Below are 15,985 nucleotides of genomic sequence, written 5' to 3'. Positions count from 1 at the left end.
ACACAACAATCAACATAAGAATTTACTGTAAGCCAAACCTGACTAGGTCCCTAGTTATGAAAAACAACACAACACCAAAAATCCCTAAGGAAGCCCCTACCAATGTAGTCTAAAAGTTTTCTTGCCAGGAGGGCCGCTGTGACGGCTCCTTTTCCTACATTGGTAGAACCTCCACCACACTAAGAAGACGCCTCCAATACCACCGAAACCAAGGCTCTATCTTCCAACACTTTGTTGACCACCACGACATGAAGCCACCACTTAACACTTTAATACACAATACAGTTATACTCCACAACGAAACAAATTTCAAAAGACTGCAGATTGCTGAAGCTGTTGCGATAACTACTCAACGGCCCTCCATCAATATACAGCAAGCTGCAGATTTCATCCTCCCTTCAGCCCGCCCCCAGGAACATCATGCCCCCCCCCAAAAAAAAAAAAAATATATATATATATATATATATATATATATATATATATCAAGGTGCATCCGAACCCCAACTAGACCAATACCTTCACCAAAACCCTCAGCAGCTTCAAAATTCCCAGCCCACAGGACCCATAACCAGAAGTCGAGCGAGACTTTCCTCCACAAGCTCCGGAACAAGACTGGTGTCCTTGCCTACCCAGCCTAGTGACCTCACCCAGGGCCCCCTTCCGACTTCGCCCGCTTCTCCAAGTGACCTCCCCCAGAGACTCCTGTCGTCCTCGCCTTCCACTAGTGACCTCACCCAGAGATTTCACTTGACATCTCCTCCTAGTGACCTCACCCAGAAACTTCTAACCTCCAGTGACCTCTCCCAAAAATTGGGATGACCTCTCCCAATACCCTTACCATCCTGCTTTTTAAGGACTGACAGTCGGCCAGAGACCATTCACATTTCCCTTCATCTTCGACGATAGCAGACCTAGTTAGCCTTGATATTATAGTTCTTCTCACCCTGAAGAAGCCTCCGTGAGAGGCGAAAAGACTTAAGTTTTCGGTGATTGTGTCAACAGCTTTTGTACTGTTACCTTGTGTTATTATAACCATTGGCATTCAGCAGCGCCTTTTACTGCACCCTCTTCTCCATGATTTTGAAATCATGAATGATTATGTTCATACTTTGAACTGTGAAGACAAAAGATTATTCTTCAAACTGAAGAATTTGAACCTCAAGATAGCCAAAGCTATTAGCGCAGTTGATTTTAATCAAAATTGTCTACGTGAAAACCTGTGCCCTAGAAATATATATATATGTATATATATGTATATATATATGTATATATAAATGTATATATATATATATATGTATACATGTATATACATATATATACATATAAAAGGCACGTATTAAGGTCACTGGAAGCTCTGTATCACATTAAACTACCTCGTTTGGAAGCGTATTCCACTGACAGACGACGCATTTATCGGCAAAATTGTATTAAGGGGAGGCTCCACAATAAAGTTAAAATATTTATTTCAGTCTCCTTTTTTCCAGGGGATTTTTTTTCTCAAAAGATTAAGTGTTTTTCTAACCGTTTTGTAATTTGTGGCTCGCTGCTGCACACTTTCTTACCTATCACTGCCTTTAATGAGGTCTGGAGACCATAAGAAAATAGCCTATCCTATCCGTGGGTGGACCAATTATCCATTTCAGGGATGGGCAACCCATGACACGCGTGCAAAACCTGGCACACTAACAACTTCCTTCCGGCACGTGAAACCCAGAGTTCACCTTAAAACATATAGCTGCTATATTATCATTATTATTATTATTATAATAACAACAATATTAATAATAATAACAACAATGATGTTTATAATAACTCTCCAACTTCTTTTGTATGACCATTGGTACCTAACCGCTAGCTGAGCTGGGCGGCGGATTGGGGCCCTTATAGTTGGAGAAGGGAGGGGGGATCTATACTCGTACAATTTTAAGCCCATACACCTATAATTTTACTCCGTTGACACACGAGACAATTTGGTATAAGATATTTGGCTGATTTTGGCACCCACATTTAAAAAAGTTGCCCTTGCCATGAACTGAGTGACGATTGCTGGACTTTTCGAGTCAAAAGATCGCGTTACCAATCCTAGTGTCATATTTGTTTTTCCTGGCGGTATATATGCAATGCTTTGATGTTTAAGGTCGTTGCTGATATTACACCAAGATCCTTTTCATTCTCCATTTTTAAAACAAATAATTTGCAGTCATATTTATTATCTGTTTACCTATATGTTTAACTTTATACTTGCGTGGGTTAAATTTCACTATCCACTTTTGAGACCACTGCTCTAGTTTATCTAAATCTCCTTGAATATCCACTTGATTTGAATGATAATTTGCTATTCCGTATAGCTTTGTATCACCAGCAAATTTGGAGACATTAGTCCACAGTCAATGTCATCGATATTTACTATGAGAAATAGCCCGTAAACTGAACTCTGAGGAACTCCACTCATATCTTCATCTAGAAGGTTTACCATTCAGAACAGCTCGCTGATGGTTCGTCCAGTTTTTAATCCAACTTGGCAAGTTACTTTTTATTCCATTCGAATCGAGTTTAGTTAATAGTCTTTCTGTTTCTCTCGATTTTTTCATATGATTTCTTTCCGACACCGAGTTCCGTTTTCAAGTTCGTCGTTGTGCTCTTTCCATTTTTTCATTTTTTTCTTTAATGAAAATTCGGAAACTAGACGGGAAAAACATAATCCAAATGTGAACGACTTAGAAGAAAGTGAGGCGCCTAGCCCAAGCCTTGGACTGCTGCGGCAGGTAACAGTCGCTGCTGGGAATCGGGAAGGAGTGCGGGATTCGAACCCACTACTAAACATATGCAAGACCAGCATCCATTGGATGACCCACGAGCACACAATAAGGAGTGGCTAAATGAACTACAATCCATAATTAGTTGATGAAATTTGAATTCTTTAAGTATAAATATCGCGCCATTAGTCCTAGAATCTTGTTTGTCTTCCCTGAGGCAGAAATAAAACTCCTGGATGATTCAAGGACATTACTGATAATACAATTCCACTAAAACCCTATTATCAGTGTTTCTTTTATTATTGGTAATCTTCACCCTCTCCCTGTTCTCTGCAATACTGCGTCTTCAAATAATTTCAACTACACACACATACATACATAGTGCAAAAAAATTCACACAAAAAATAAAAAATACATGGACACATACATAAATACGAGTACATACATACATACATACCAAAGACCTTTTCCATGCCCTACTACCTACGTAAAAACTATGACCACCTTCAACAGACTTCACTCAGTCTATATCCTGTCATACGCTTTCTCCAAATCCACGAAAAACCCCCAAAATATTGTTACTTTCCCTCTGACGGAGCCGAGTCGTTTCTGGGCGCTTTCTTCCCGTTGACGTCACTTCTCCAGAATTATGTATTCCTTTAATTATTACTCTGGATCATAGGACTTCCTTCATCTGAGGACGCAAACTCGAGACTGAAACAGATCTTGTTCGATCGAGACCAACTTTTTTAAAAAGTGCCACAATGATGCAGGCGTTAACAAAGGAGTGACTCAAACCTGTATATACGTACGTACATACACATACACACACACAACTCAAGAGGTATGCACCCACTCCCACCCATTCCACTCCCATCTACCACCCTTTTACACACACACACACACACACACACATATATATATATATATATATATATGTATGTGTGTATGTGCATATACAATATATATATATATATATACATATATGTATATACATATATATGGGTGTGCGTGCATGTTAATCTCCATATTTCAAACCTGTTAACAAAAACTCGCTATTAAAAACAAATGTAAAACACTTGTCAAAAAAATCTTATTCTGGCTGTCGCCAAATTATTTCATTCATTTCCCCCTCCCCCCACCACCACCACTCCGCCGTAGAGAAGAGGATCGACAATGTGCTTAGTCATTATGAACATTCCACTAACGTCATCGAGTCTCATGACATGATCAATACATTATGAAAAAAAAAAAAATGATGGACGAGTCCTTTCGTTCACAGAATCGTCTCAAGTTCAAGTATTTCTTAAATTAAAAAAAAATAAAAATATTGTCCTTGTTGCTGTTTCCGATAACCATGCCAAATGGACGTACCAATACACATTGATAAACAGAAATTACACATTCAGAAATGTCGTATGTTCGGGAGACGCAATTAAAAACTACGGTGTCCCAGAACATTAGAAAGTATATCTAGTATCTGGAATTTTCTAAATATAAATATCGTTACTATTTACCTGTTTGTTTATTATTTAACTATACCTATGCATTTATTTATGTATTTTATTTGTTATTTACATTATTATAGTTTTTATTTATTGTTTTATTAATATGATTTTTTTTTCGCATCCGACCTAGATATGGATCAAAAGGTCTCCTGTCGGCATGCTCCGCCTTTGTAATCCTTTACAAGAACGTCACGTCACAACTTTTACTGAGAAATCGCAGTATCATGTGATCTCGTATGTCTACAAAAATATATTCTTCCTGTGCATACTAACATTAAACACACACACACACACACACACACTTCAACGAACGGACGGCTTAGAAGACGTTCTGAAGAAAAAGTGAAATTTCGTGGATCCCGAAGCAAAGGAAGTACCTATTGTATTAACAGGGTGGGGGGGGATTGCTCGTGGTGTAGAGGAAAGTGAGGAAAAAGGAGAAGGGGAGGGATTACTGAGGGAAATGGAAGGAAATGAGGAAGGTGAGGACTTGGCCCAGGCAGGCAGACGCCATCTAAACAAAAGAGGTCCGGACCAATTTAGCGACGACGAAATGTCTAACAAAAATGTAAAGATTAGAAGTATAGATAAGAGCAATACAGTAGAAGGTGATGAGAATATTTTCCAGGGATTTAAAGAGGGTGGGGGGACACAACCCCCCCCCCACCCCCGATTAAAAAGACTAGAAGAGAAGCTCGATAAGATGATCGAGCACTGGGAGCTTAGGTTCGGTCACGTTAACAACATTGTGCAGAGGGTTGAAAAATTGGAAGAACTAGAGAAGGCGAACAAAAACTTAACTAAGGAAATTGAAAAATTAAAAAAACAGTTAAAAGAAGTAAAACAGGAGAATAAAGTCTTAAAGGAGAATAATAAGGACAACAAGGAGGGTTGGAAAAAAATCCAAGAAAACAGCAAAGTTGCATTTACTGACATAATCAAACAGCAAATGAAAGAACAAACTGAAGACTCAGTTATTAAAGTGATGAGACAGAAGGAGAATATGGTAAGAGACTTAGCAGATAGAAAGAAATGTATAATTATATTAGGAATGGAAGAGAAACATATCCCAGATAGAACCACAAGAATCAAAGAGGAAAATGAAAAAGTAAGAAATTTACTAGAATTAGTTCAGGAAGATGAGCCAGAAATAATTAAACAAATCGAAGAGAAATTCAGGTTCGGGAAATATAGTACAGACAAGACCAGACCAATTAAGATTAAATTCAGGTCACAAACGACGGCAGAGAATATCTTATCCGAAACAGGGAAACTAGCAACAAGTGAACAATATAAAAAGTTATGGATAAAAAGGGAAATGAATAAAGAGGAAAGAGAGGAGGAAATAAGGAAAAGACATGAAGCTAAAAAAAAAAAAAACGAGACCAGAACGGAGACAGAAAAACAAGAATTCTACTGGAGAGTAGTGAATATGAAATTGAAGAAATGGAACATAAAAGAGAGAAACACAAAAGAAACAGAGAATACAATGGAAATAACAGAAAGTTAAGAGTATCCTACACAAATATAGATGGATTAATAACAGGACTGAATGAACTGAACAAATATCTGAAAGAAAAAGATCCGGACATAATGGGAATTGTTGAGACAAAATTAAAAGGCCCACTACCACCCAACAGCATAGGACACAATGCATATAATTATTGGATTAGAAACAGAAAGTTTAAACAAGGGGGTGGAGTTATGTTCCTGACTAAGAAGGATATAAACGTGAAGAGAGTCACATATGGGAAGAATAGAGTAGAGATGATTATGATAGAAGTAGAAGATAGAGATAAGAAGAGCAGAAAGTTTGTAATAAACTACGTGCCCCCAAAAACAGCCTCATGGGAAGAGAATGAACATAAAAGCATGTTAGAAGAGACAAGAGTAACACTAAACGAGATAATGGAAGATGGAGGAAGAATAGTTATGATGGGCGACTATAATTACAAAGAAATATGCTGGGAAGAGATGACCGTAAATGGTGGAGAAGACTCATGGGGAAGTGTTCTACTTGAGATGATTATTGACCACACAATGACACAATGGATTCAAGAGAACACTAGGTATAGAAATGAAGAAGAACCATCGAGACTAGACCTAATAATCACATCAGAACCTAAAATAGTGGAAAAGATAGAATACCAGGCACCAATAAGCAAAAGTGACCACATATTGATAGAACTAGAACTAAATGAGAAAAAATACATGAAAAGAAATTAACAATATAGAAAAGGAAGATTGATGTATGAAAAAACAAATTTTGATAAAATAAGAGAATTCTTCCAAAATGAAAACTGGGAAAGAATACACAAAGAAGATACAACAGTAGAAGAGAAATGGAATATTTTGACAAAAATCTATAAAAAAGGAGTAGAAAAGTATGTCCCAAGACAAAAACAAGAAAAATATGTAAAATGCTGGTACAACAAAAGTTGTAGGGAGATAAAAAGACAAAAGAGACAAAGCTTGGACCAAATGGAAGAAAAACAAAAGACCAGAAAAATGGAAAATATATACTTGTTATAGAAATGAATATGTACAAGCGTGCAGAGAGGAAAAGAGAAAATATGAAAAAGATGTCATAGAAAAATGTAAAGATCAACCAAAACTATTCTACAGATTTGTAAACAACAAACTGAAAAACAAACAAGATTTGGAGAAATTAAGACAAGGAGGAGTTGAATACACAGAGGAAATTGAAATGGCGGAAATTATGAACAAACATTTTAAATCAGTCTTTACAAGGGAGAACATACAACCTGAAGAGATCGAATGGAAAGAGAAAGTCCCCCCTATGAAAGAAATAGAAGTAACAAAGAATGAAATATTGAAACACTTGAGTAATCTTGATGTCAGAAAATCACATGGAGCAGATGAAATAGCAAACTGGATTTTGAAAGAATGCAGGAATGAAATGGCAGACATAATACATAGCATAATAAACAGTTCCTTGAAAGAAGGTAAAGTTCCAGAAGATTGGAAAAAAGCAAATATAGTACCTATATATAAAGGAGGAAATAAAGAAGACCATACCAACTATAGACCAGTCTCTCTAACAAGTACAATAGCAAAAAAAAATTGAAAGAATTGTCAAAAATAGATGGGTAAAATATTTAGAAAAACAAACAACGTGCTCAATCCAAGGCAATTTGGATTCAGACAAGGACGATCATGCGTCACCAATTTAATATGTTTCTATTCAAGGCTAATAGATATAATACAAGAAAGAGATGGATGGGCTGATTGTGCATTTCTAGACCTAAAAAAAGCTTTTGACAAAGTACCACATAAGAAGTTGCTTAAGAAATTAGAAACTCAAGGAGGAATACAGGGAAAACTGCTAAATTGGATGGAAGACTTTTTGCAAGAAAGAAAAATGAGAGTAGTGATAAGAGATCAACACTCAAAATGGGATGAAGTAATAAGCGGTGTTCCACAAGGAACAGTTCTGGCCCCAATAATGTTTGCTATATATATTAATGATATGGATGAAGGAATTGAAAGCTATATGAGCTTTTTTGCAGATGATGCAAAACTATTGAAAAAAGTGAACACGGAAGAAGATTGTGAATCACTACAAAGAGATCTAAATAAAGTACAGGAATGGAGTAGGAAGTGGGAGATGGAGTTCAATACAAAAGTGTAGTATAATGGAATTTGGAAAAAGTAAAAACAGAATAACAGGATCATATAAATTGGGAGAAGAAGGAATAAAAAAAGTAGAAAATGAAAAGGACCTGGGAGTCATTGTTATGAATATGTCACCTGAGAAACATAAATAAGATTTTTGGAGAAACCTATAATTTAATAAGAACAATCAAAGTTGCATTTACATACCTGGATGAAGAAATGGTGAAGAAAATTCTAATCGCCCTGATAAGACCAAGATTGGAATATGCAGCAACGATATGGTCACCAAGTGCAAAAAAAATGCATAAAAAACTTGAAAGAATACAAAGAGCAATTACAAAATTGGCACCAACACTCTCAAAACTATCATATGAAGAGAGACTAGCAAAACTTGAACTACAGACACTAGAGCAAAGAAGAGAGAGAGGAGATTTGATAGCTATTTACAGAATCATGAAAGGCATAGAAATTACTGATAGAGAGAATCTGATAAAATGGGATGACAGAAATACAAGAGGACATGGAAAGAAAATAAAAAAAGACAGCTATAGAAGAGACCTGAAAAGGAACAGCTTTCCTCACAGAGTAATAGACAGTTGGAACAAGTTAGATGAGAAAGTGGTGTGTGCAAAAACAATACATGAATTTAAAAATAGTTTAGATAAAATGAGATACGAAAACGGGACACCACGAGCATAGCTCCCCTTCCCGTAAAATACAACTAGGTAAATACAACTAGGAAAATACAACTGACACCACAGTCGGAAGAAAGAGTTGAATAAGCGAATCTATACATTTCGATTGCAAACTGCAATCCTCTTCAGTAATACAAAGTGGGAGGAGGATGCTATCTTAAATAGCAACCTCTTACAAAGGAAAAGGAACTAGGGAAGGAGTAAATATCACTATCCTCACTCCCTAGTGACCTGAGGATGACAAGAGGTCGGGTCACGGGGAGGGGGAGGATACCCGTTAACAATTTGTTTTGTAATGAATAATCCTGATGTTATGTCTGGGGTCTTTTGACCCTTCGAAATATTCATAGTGGGCAGATAGTCTATTAAAGGTGATTCCACCATTTTCCTTCTGAACCCACAACCAGATTTGTAAATAAATTCAGATTTGTCCCAATCCGTCCGGTGATTTAATTCATTTACGTGTTGGAACGCGGCTGAATTCTTTTGACCATACCTGATTGACCTTTTATGTTCACTCAAAGGTCAATCAGTTGTGTGTGTGTGTGTGTGTGTGTGTGTGTGTGTGTGTGTGTGTGTGTGTGTGTGTGTGTGTGTGTGTGTGTGTGTGTGTGTGTGTGTGTGTGTGTGTGTGTGTGTGTGTGTGTGTGTGTGTGTGTGTGCGCGCGCGCGTATTCCGCTCATTAGTCCCATAATATGTAGACGAGTGTGTTGACAAGCAGTACGGAGACTGTTACATCGATTCATGATGATACAACGCCTATCTCCACTTCTCTACCCGACTTTAGATAACATTAAGCTGACGACAAAGAATGGCAACTACAAGAACCGACGGTGCCAAGAGGGTCAATGCACCAGAAGGTGCTGAGTAGCTGGCGCCAGAAGGTGCTGAGTAGCTGGCGCCAGGTGCTAATTAGCTGCGGCCGAAGCCGTCACCTGTGGCCTATGTACTTGCGCTGTTTTGGGGACTGCTGGGAATGGGTAACATTCACCGCGGGACTCGACTACGTGACTTTAAGGTTACGAGACCTGCACGCTTCCGACTGCGCCACCAGTTCACAAGGTATGGGGCTGATTAATTACTGTTATCGTTGTCATTATCATTATTATCAATATTACAATTATCACTACCATCACTATTATTACTTTTATTGTTATCATCATCATTACCATTATTATAACTACTACTACTTCTACTACTACTATTATCATTATTAGAAGGAAAATAATGCTAAAATATATAAACAAAAATAGAAAATGTATTAATAGGTAAATTAATGAGAATAAATAAATGATAACTACACACACACACACACACACACCAAGAACTTTTTCCTCCTTACAAGGGAGGTAGCCAAATCAAAGGCATGTACCTACTCCTACCCATTCCACTCCCGTCCACCACCCTTTCCCCGCTCTCATCTTAGCTCCTCATGGATGACGGGTCATCCCTGTATCCCTCCCACTCCTCTGGGTCATAAGCAATGTAGCGAGACATAGTACATCCAGAACAAGGCCGCTTTACTTAATCGGCGTGCCCCCCCCCCCGCTCTCCGTCCCCTCATGCAGAAAAAGAGAAGACGGGAAGAAATCCCTTCTGGTTGCCTCAAAATATCAGTCATACATAAGCGTACCTACCTCCCCATCGACCCCCAACGCGTTCGCTCGGGTGTAACGCAGTGACGTTACGAGGTCCCGTCCACACAGGCGTTTTTTGTTACTTTACGATGTTCTGTCCGCGTGTCTGTACCCGACTTAAGGACCAAATAACCAGACAACAGTACTTACAAAACAGAGGATAGATATAGCACCTAACTGCAACACGATCTTGGCCGAGGAAGAGAGAAGCAGACTAACTACATCATTATTAGCAAGGATAATGTAGTCAAAATCCACGGGTCCAGACGATTTTGTTCCCGAGAGTTCCAAAAGTGTAAATATGAAATCTGTGAACAGTTAACGAAACTATTTAGTAAGTCAGTTGACAATGGATTCACACCTACTTCTTGATAAAATCACAAATAATAAATACTGAGGGTTACGACCAAAGCTATCAGGACACAAATGCTCACAATATCATTTTCAATCTGACGCATATATAAAGGTCTTGGGTTAATAGGTGCCACTATCGGACAATAGCGTCAAATCCCCCGGTGGGTTGGGTGGCACCCGACTACAATGGCACCAGTGCCAGTCAAGAACACGGAAGTGTCGCTTTCGTGTCCCGAGGAAGAACTCGAGGGTCGAAGGTTAAACTTCCCAATCCCCTTGATTTTTTTTATCACAAGATGGAGCCACAGCAAGCATATTTATCATGAGCGGCAAATTATTTATTTATTTATCTATTTCTTTTAGTTATTTTTACTTTTTTTCTACAGGGTTCTGAGCCAACCTCAACAATCAAGCCGCCCTTTTTTTCTCTCCCTCCCTCTTTTTTATCTTGTTCTTTCTTTCCCTCCCTGTATCTTTGATCTTCCTCCTTGGATTTCTTCTTACAAAGGCTAAGCCTCATGCCCGCAGAAGACCTTTCTGTCCATAACGAGATTACAGTAGATACAGACTAAAAGAATAAATTACAAGTATCCAAACAGGGAAAAAAACACAGGATATTATCTATGTACCTTATTCAAAACTTGGAACTGTATTGCAAGCAATAACCGCTGTGGAAAGCTTACTAGTGACCGACTATGTGTGTAAAGTTGGGTCTTCTAAAAGAAGTATGATAATAAAAATAATTATAATAATACATATACCAGACTTTTTCCCCCTTGAAAGGGATGTAGTCAAAAAACAAAGGCATAAAATCCTCTCCCACCCATTCCATCCCCGCATACTCCACTCCTATTCACCCCCCTCCCTCCCTCTTATATTGGCTCCTCTTGGATGACAGGGCATCCCTGCATCTCACCCACTGCCCTGGGTTAGAAGCAGTGTCGCAAGACACAGCACATCCACAGCAAGGCCGCTTCATTTAATCGGTGACCCCCTTTCTCCGTCTCCTCATACAGAAAAAGAGAAGACGATGAGAAATCCCTTCGGGCTGCGTCAATTTTTTTCCCACACATATTTCCTCATTCCCCATCCCCTCCTTTCAATGCATCACAGCAACATCTACACATTCTCCATTCACCCCTATCTTCCGTCTTCTCCCGTCCTTCCTCAACAGACATTACCCTCTTTCCCAATGCCCCTTTTACCCCATCCATCCATCTCATCCTTGGTCGCCCCCTCATGTTCACTCCTTCCATCTCTGCCTTCCACACCTCTTATACTAATCTTTCTTCACTCATTCTTTCCATGTGTCCAAACCATCCCAATACTTTCATTAACTCTAACTCCCAACTCCCTTTCCACCCCTTTCTCCTCCTCCTCACCTTCTCGTTTCTCACTCTATCCATCCTAGTAACCCCATTCATACTTCTCAGGCACCTCATCTCAAACACATTCAAACTCTTCCTCTCTTATGTTCCATGTTTCTGCCCCATACAGTGCTGTTGGCACAATCACTCCTTCATACAATCTCTTGGCATCATTTCCCAAATGTCTATTTCTCATTACACTTTTTAATCCCCCAAGGTATTTACTTGCTTCTCTCAACCTACATTCTACCTCCACTCCTCCCATTCCCGCCACATTCGCACCCAAGTATCTAAAACTATCCACTTTCTCCAGTCTCTCTCGCTAAGTACTTCCAGTTTGATGCCATATTCTCCCCTTGTACATCTCATCACCTTACTTTTACCCACATTTATCTTTAACTTCCTTCTTTCGCACACCTTCCCAAACTGTCACTATTTTCCTTAATCACTCCTCTGGTCCTGCTACAAGCGCAGTGTCATCAGCATACAAGTGGCTTATCTCCCACTTTTCTCCATTTTCTTTAACCATTTCCAATCCCCGACCCATTACCCTTGCATTCACCTCTCGCACCACCCTGTCCATGTATAAACTCAACAGCCAAATCGACATAACACGTCCCTAGCGAAGTTATACCTTTATCTCAAACCACTCACTCTCTCCATCTCTGAATAATAATAGTTATTATAAATATAATGAATATAATAATAAAAGCAATAATAATAATAATAATAATAATAATAATAATAATAATAATAAAAGTTATAATAATAATAATAATAATAATTATATTAATGGATACAATAATAGTAATAATAGTAGTAGTAGCACCGATAACAACATTAATATTAATAGTAATCTATCTATATGCCAAGGGCTTTTTCCCCCTTATAAGGGAGGAAGCCAAGTCACGTACCCACTCCCACCCACCACCCTTTCCTCTCTCTCACTTTAGCTCCTCGTGGGTGATGGGACACAGCCTTTCTCCACTCATCCTTACCTCCTGTCTTCTCCCTTTGCTCAACATTCTCCTCTTGCTCAAAGCCCCTTTCACCCCATCCATCAATTTCGTTCTCGGTCGTCCCCTCAAGTTCATTCAATCTACCCCTGCTTTCTACACTTCTTTTACTAATCTTTCTTTACTAGTTCTTTCCATGTGTCCAAACCATCCCAATACTCTTTCATCACCCCTATCTGCCCTCTCCTTTTCCACCCCCTCTCCTCCTCACCTCCTCGTTTCTCACTCTATCCAACCTTGTAACCTCTACCATCATCATAAATTATAATAATAATAGTAATAACAGCAATAACAATAATACTAATGATAATACTGATAATACAATATAAAGAATTAATATACGCTTGTTCTCAGGGCTGTGGAGTCGGAGTCGGAGTCGGAAGCAATTACGGTCACTGGAGTCGGAGTCGGAGTCGGAGTCGGTAAAAATATACCGACTCCCGACTCCAGTTAAATTTACGCTTTATAATGCCTTCGTTTAGTCTGTAGAGTTATGCAGTGCACACTCCTTATAAGTAGATTATATATATATATATATATATATATATATATATATATATATATATATATATAATATATATATATATATATATATATATATATATATATATATATATATAATGAAATAAATCTCATCGTCTTATCTTCGTGGTCATTCCACTAAACTCCCAAAACGTCCTAGTGCAACGCTGGCTTTCAAATTTATACATAGAGCGATAAACATCCAAAGTATTACTTGAATGAATTAGATAGACACCTCCATTTTCCACCTTTTGTTGACACACAGTCACGGGAGCTGTAATATTCCTGTCAAGTTCCATATGCGTCGTTTCCATCACTCCATCAGTTTGGTGGTTTCCCCCACTGCTGTGCTGCCAAACAGTAGGATAATTATGATTTCAACTGTAGACTAACGCAATACTATCTCTTCTCTCCTTTCCCCTTCTTTGTCCCCTCTACACTTTTTAACATTGAATTATTGAAATATGGATGTTTAAAGTTGAAAAAAAGTTTCACGTTTCAAACATGTTCAGCTGTATCTTGTATTGAACTCGTATCGATAAGATCGGTTCCAGAACCAGAGTAATGTACATCGCAATAATCGCATAGCAGTACCAGTATGTAGTTAAATCAAGAGGTACATTATGGAATCTTTATTTTACTGAATTTTCTTCAATATCCTTTCAAAAAATCTCTACTTCAGTGATAAAGTATTAATAAAGAGGTCAAACAGGAAAGCCACACTATAACATATATCTTTATTCTTTGATATAAACCAGTTATAATGATATAAGTCTACTCAAGATTGGAGTGTATGTGTGTTGTATAGGCTTTATAAAATATGTAGCCCATAATCAGTTAATTACATGAAGAGGAGTCGGAGTCGGTGCCAAAAATAGAAGAGTCGGAGTCGGAGTCGGAGGTTTTGTGTTCCGACTCCACAGCCCTGCTTGTTCTAAGTATTTTTTGTCCTGATTACCCCGTTTTCTTATTTTTGCTGCTTACAAGCCTAAGAGGCTCAAGAAATTACGCCAATATAGCCATATCACTTCACAAGATTATCTTATCATTACGACTACGAATGATGGCAGAGGAAATACTGCGTCGTACGATTTCTTCACAATCGAGAGGAATCAGTTTCTTTCAACTCGAATTCTTCACCCACTCGAGATCATTATTATTATTACTAAAATCATTATCATTACTAAAATCATTATCATTATTACTATCACTATCATTATAATTATTGCTATTTTGATTATGTTATCATTAACAGTGGTAGTAGTATTGTTGTTTTTATTATTTCTTTCAAAAGATAAACTGTCCGGAAACGAGGGTAAATTTACTCGATTTTTTTCCCTAATGATTTAGGGGGGGGGGGGTGAATACGTTATAAAAACACTTGTTTTTCTACTCTTCCTCTCTCTCTCTATATATATATATAATATATATATATATATAAATATATATATATATATATATATGGAAGGGAAAATATTTGAAAAGTGTGGTGTAAAGAAAATTCAGGATCTCGAAAAAGGACTTATTCTCTTAAGTTTCGACAATGTTCTTCAAAAGCCTTAAATACATTTCCTATCTCATAAAAAATGAATAAAAGTGATTCAAGCAGGACATGGAAGAACCACAGCTTCAGTTAAAGTTGAGCAACATCAACAGCTGTCGAGATAAGGACAGGATTAAAATAGGGCTGTCTTCTGCCCCCCATTACTGTTCAATCTTCTCCTTAAGAGAGTGAAATACCGCAGTCCAGAAGGAACAGATATCGAGGATGGAATGTGTTGGAGTTTTAGGATATGTAGACGGTATTGACATGACAGAAGAAAATGAAAAAAGCCTGATTAGAAACATTGCAGTATTTGAAGAAATTGCAATAAATTCTGGATTCCAAACATCACAGAGGAAAATGAAAACTTGATTAGAAGCCTAGCAGTATTTGAAGAAACTGCAAGAAAATCTGGAATCCAGACATTTTAGTGGAAAATGAAAACTTGATTAGAAGTATAGAAGTATTTGAAGAAACTGCTAGAAAATTTATAGATTTCAGCCATCATAAAGGAAAATGAATACAACTTGATTAAAAGCACACAAGTATTTGAAGAAACTGCAAGAAAATTGGGATACCAGAGCAGCAAAGACCAGTGCTGATCAACGGTGAAGAATATGAAATGGTATCAGAGTTCAAGTACTGTACCTGGAATCTACAGTACACAATAAAAATGATAAGACTAGGAAAATTAGAGCAGGATTTGCGGCAACTACCAGATGCTTTTACGGTGCAAAGAGTATTTTTGAAGAAAAAAAAAAACGAAATATAAGCCTGAATAGCAAGTATAAGATATATATCATTATAAGGCCAATTGTATGGATGCGAAACGTGGACGATGACAGTGGAGATGGTACAAAGGTTAAGGTTTTCGAAAATGCGGTGCCGAGAAAGATCTTGGGCCAGAAATGGGAGAATGGAGGAGACATATATATATATGTATATATATA

General features: G+C 37.8%; 1 protein-coding gene across 1 annotated transcript in view; it reads right to left on the bottom strand.

Annotated features, from left to right (window-relative positions):
* Positions 1–15,985, bottom strand: part of LOC143028281 (solute carrier family 15 member 1-like) — a 170,089-nt gene that overhangs the window by 136,640 nt on the left and 17,464 nt on the right. The gene's annotated exons all lie outside the window — the stretch shown is intronic.

Source organism: Oratosquilla oratoria, chromosome 9 (assembly GCF_046742065.1).
Source record: "Oratosquilla oratoria isolate Oo_2021 chromosome 9, ASM4674206v1, whole genome shotgun sequence".
Classification (NCBI taxonomy): Eukaryota; Metazoa; Arthropoda; class Malacostraca; order Stomatopoda; family Squillidae; genus Oratosquilla; species Oratosquilla oratoria.
The sequence above is the reverse complement of the archived record's forward strand: the minus strand, read 5'-3'. Positions and strand labels throughout refer to the sequence as shown.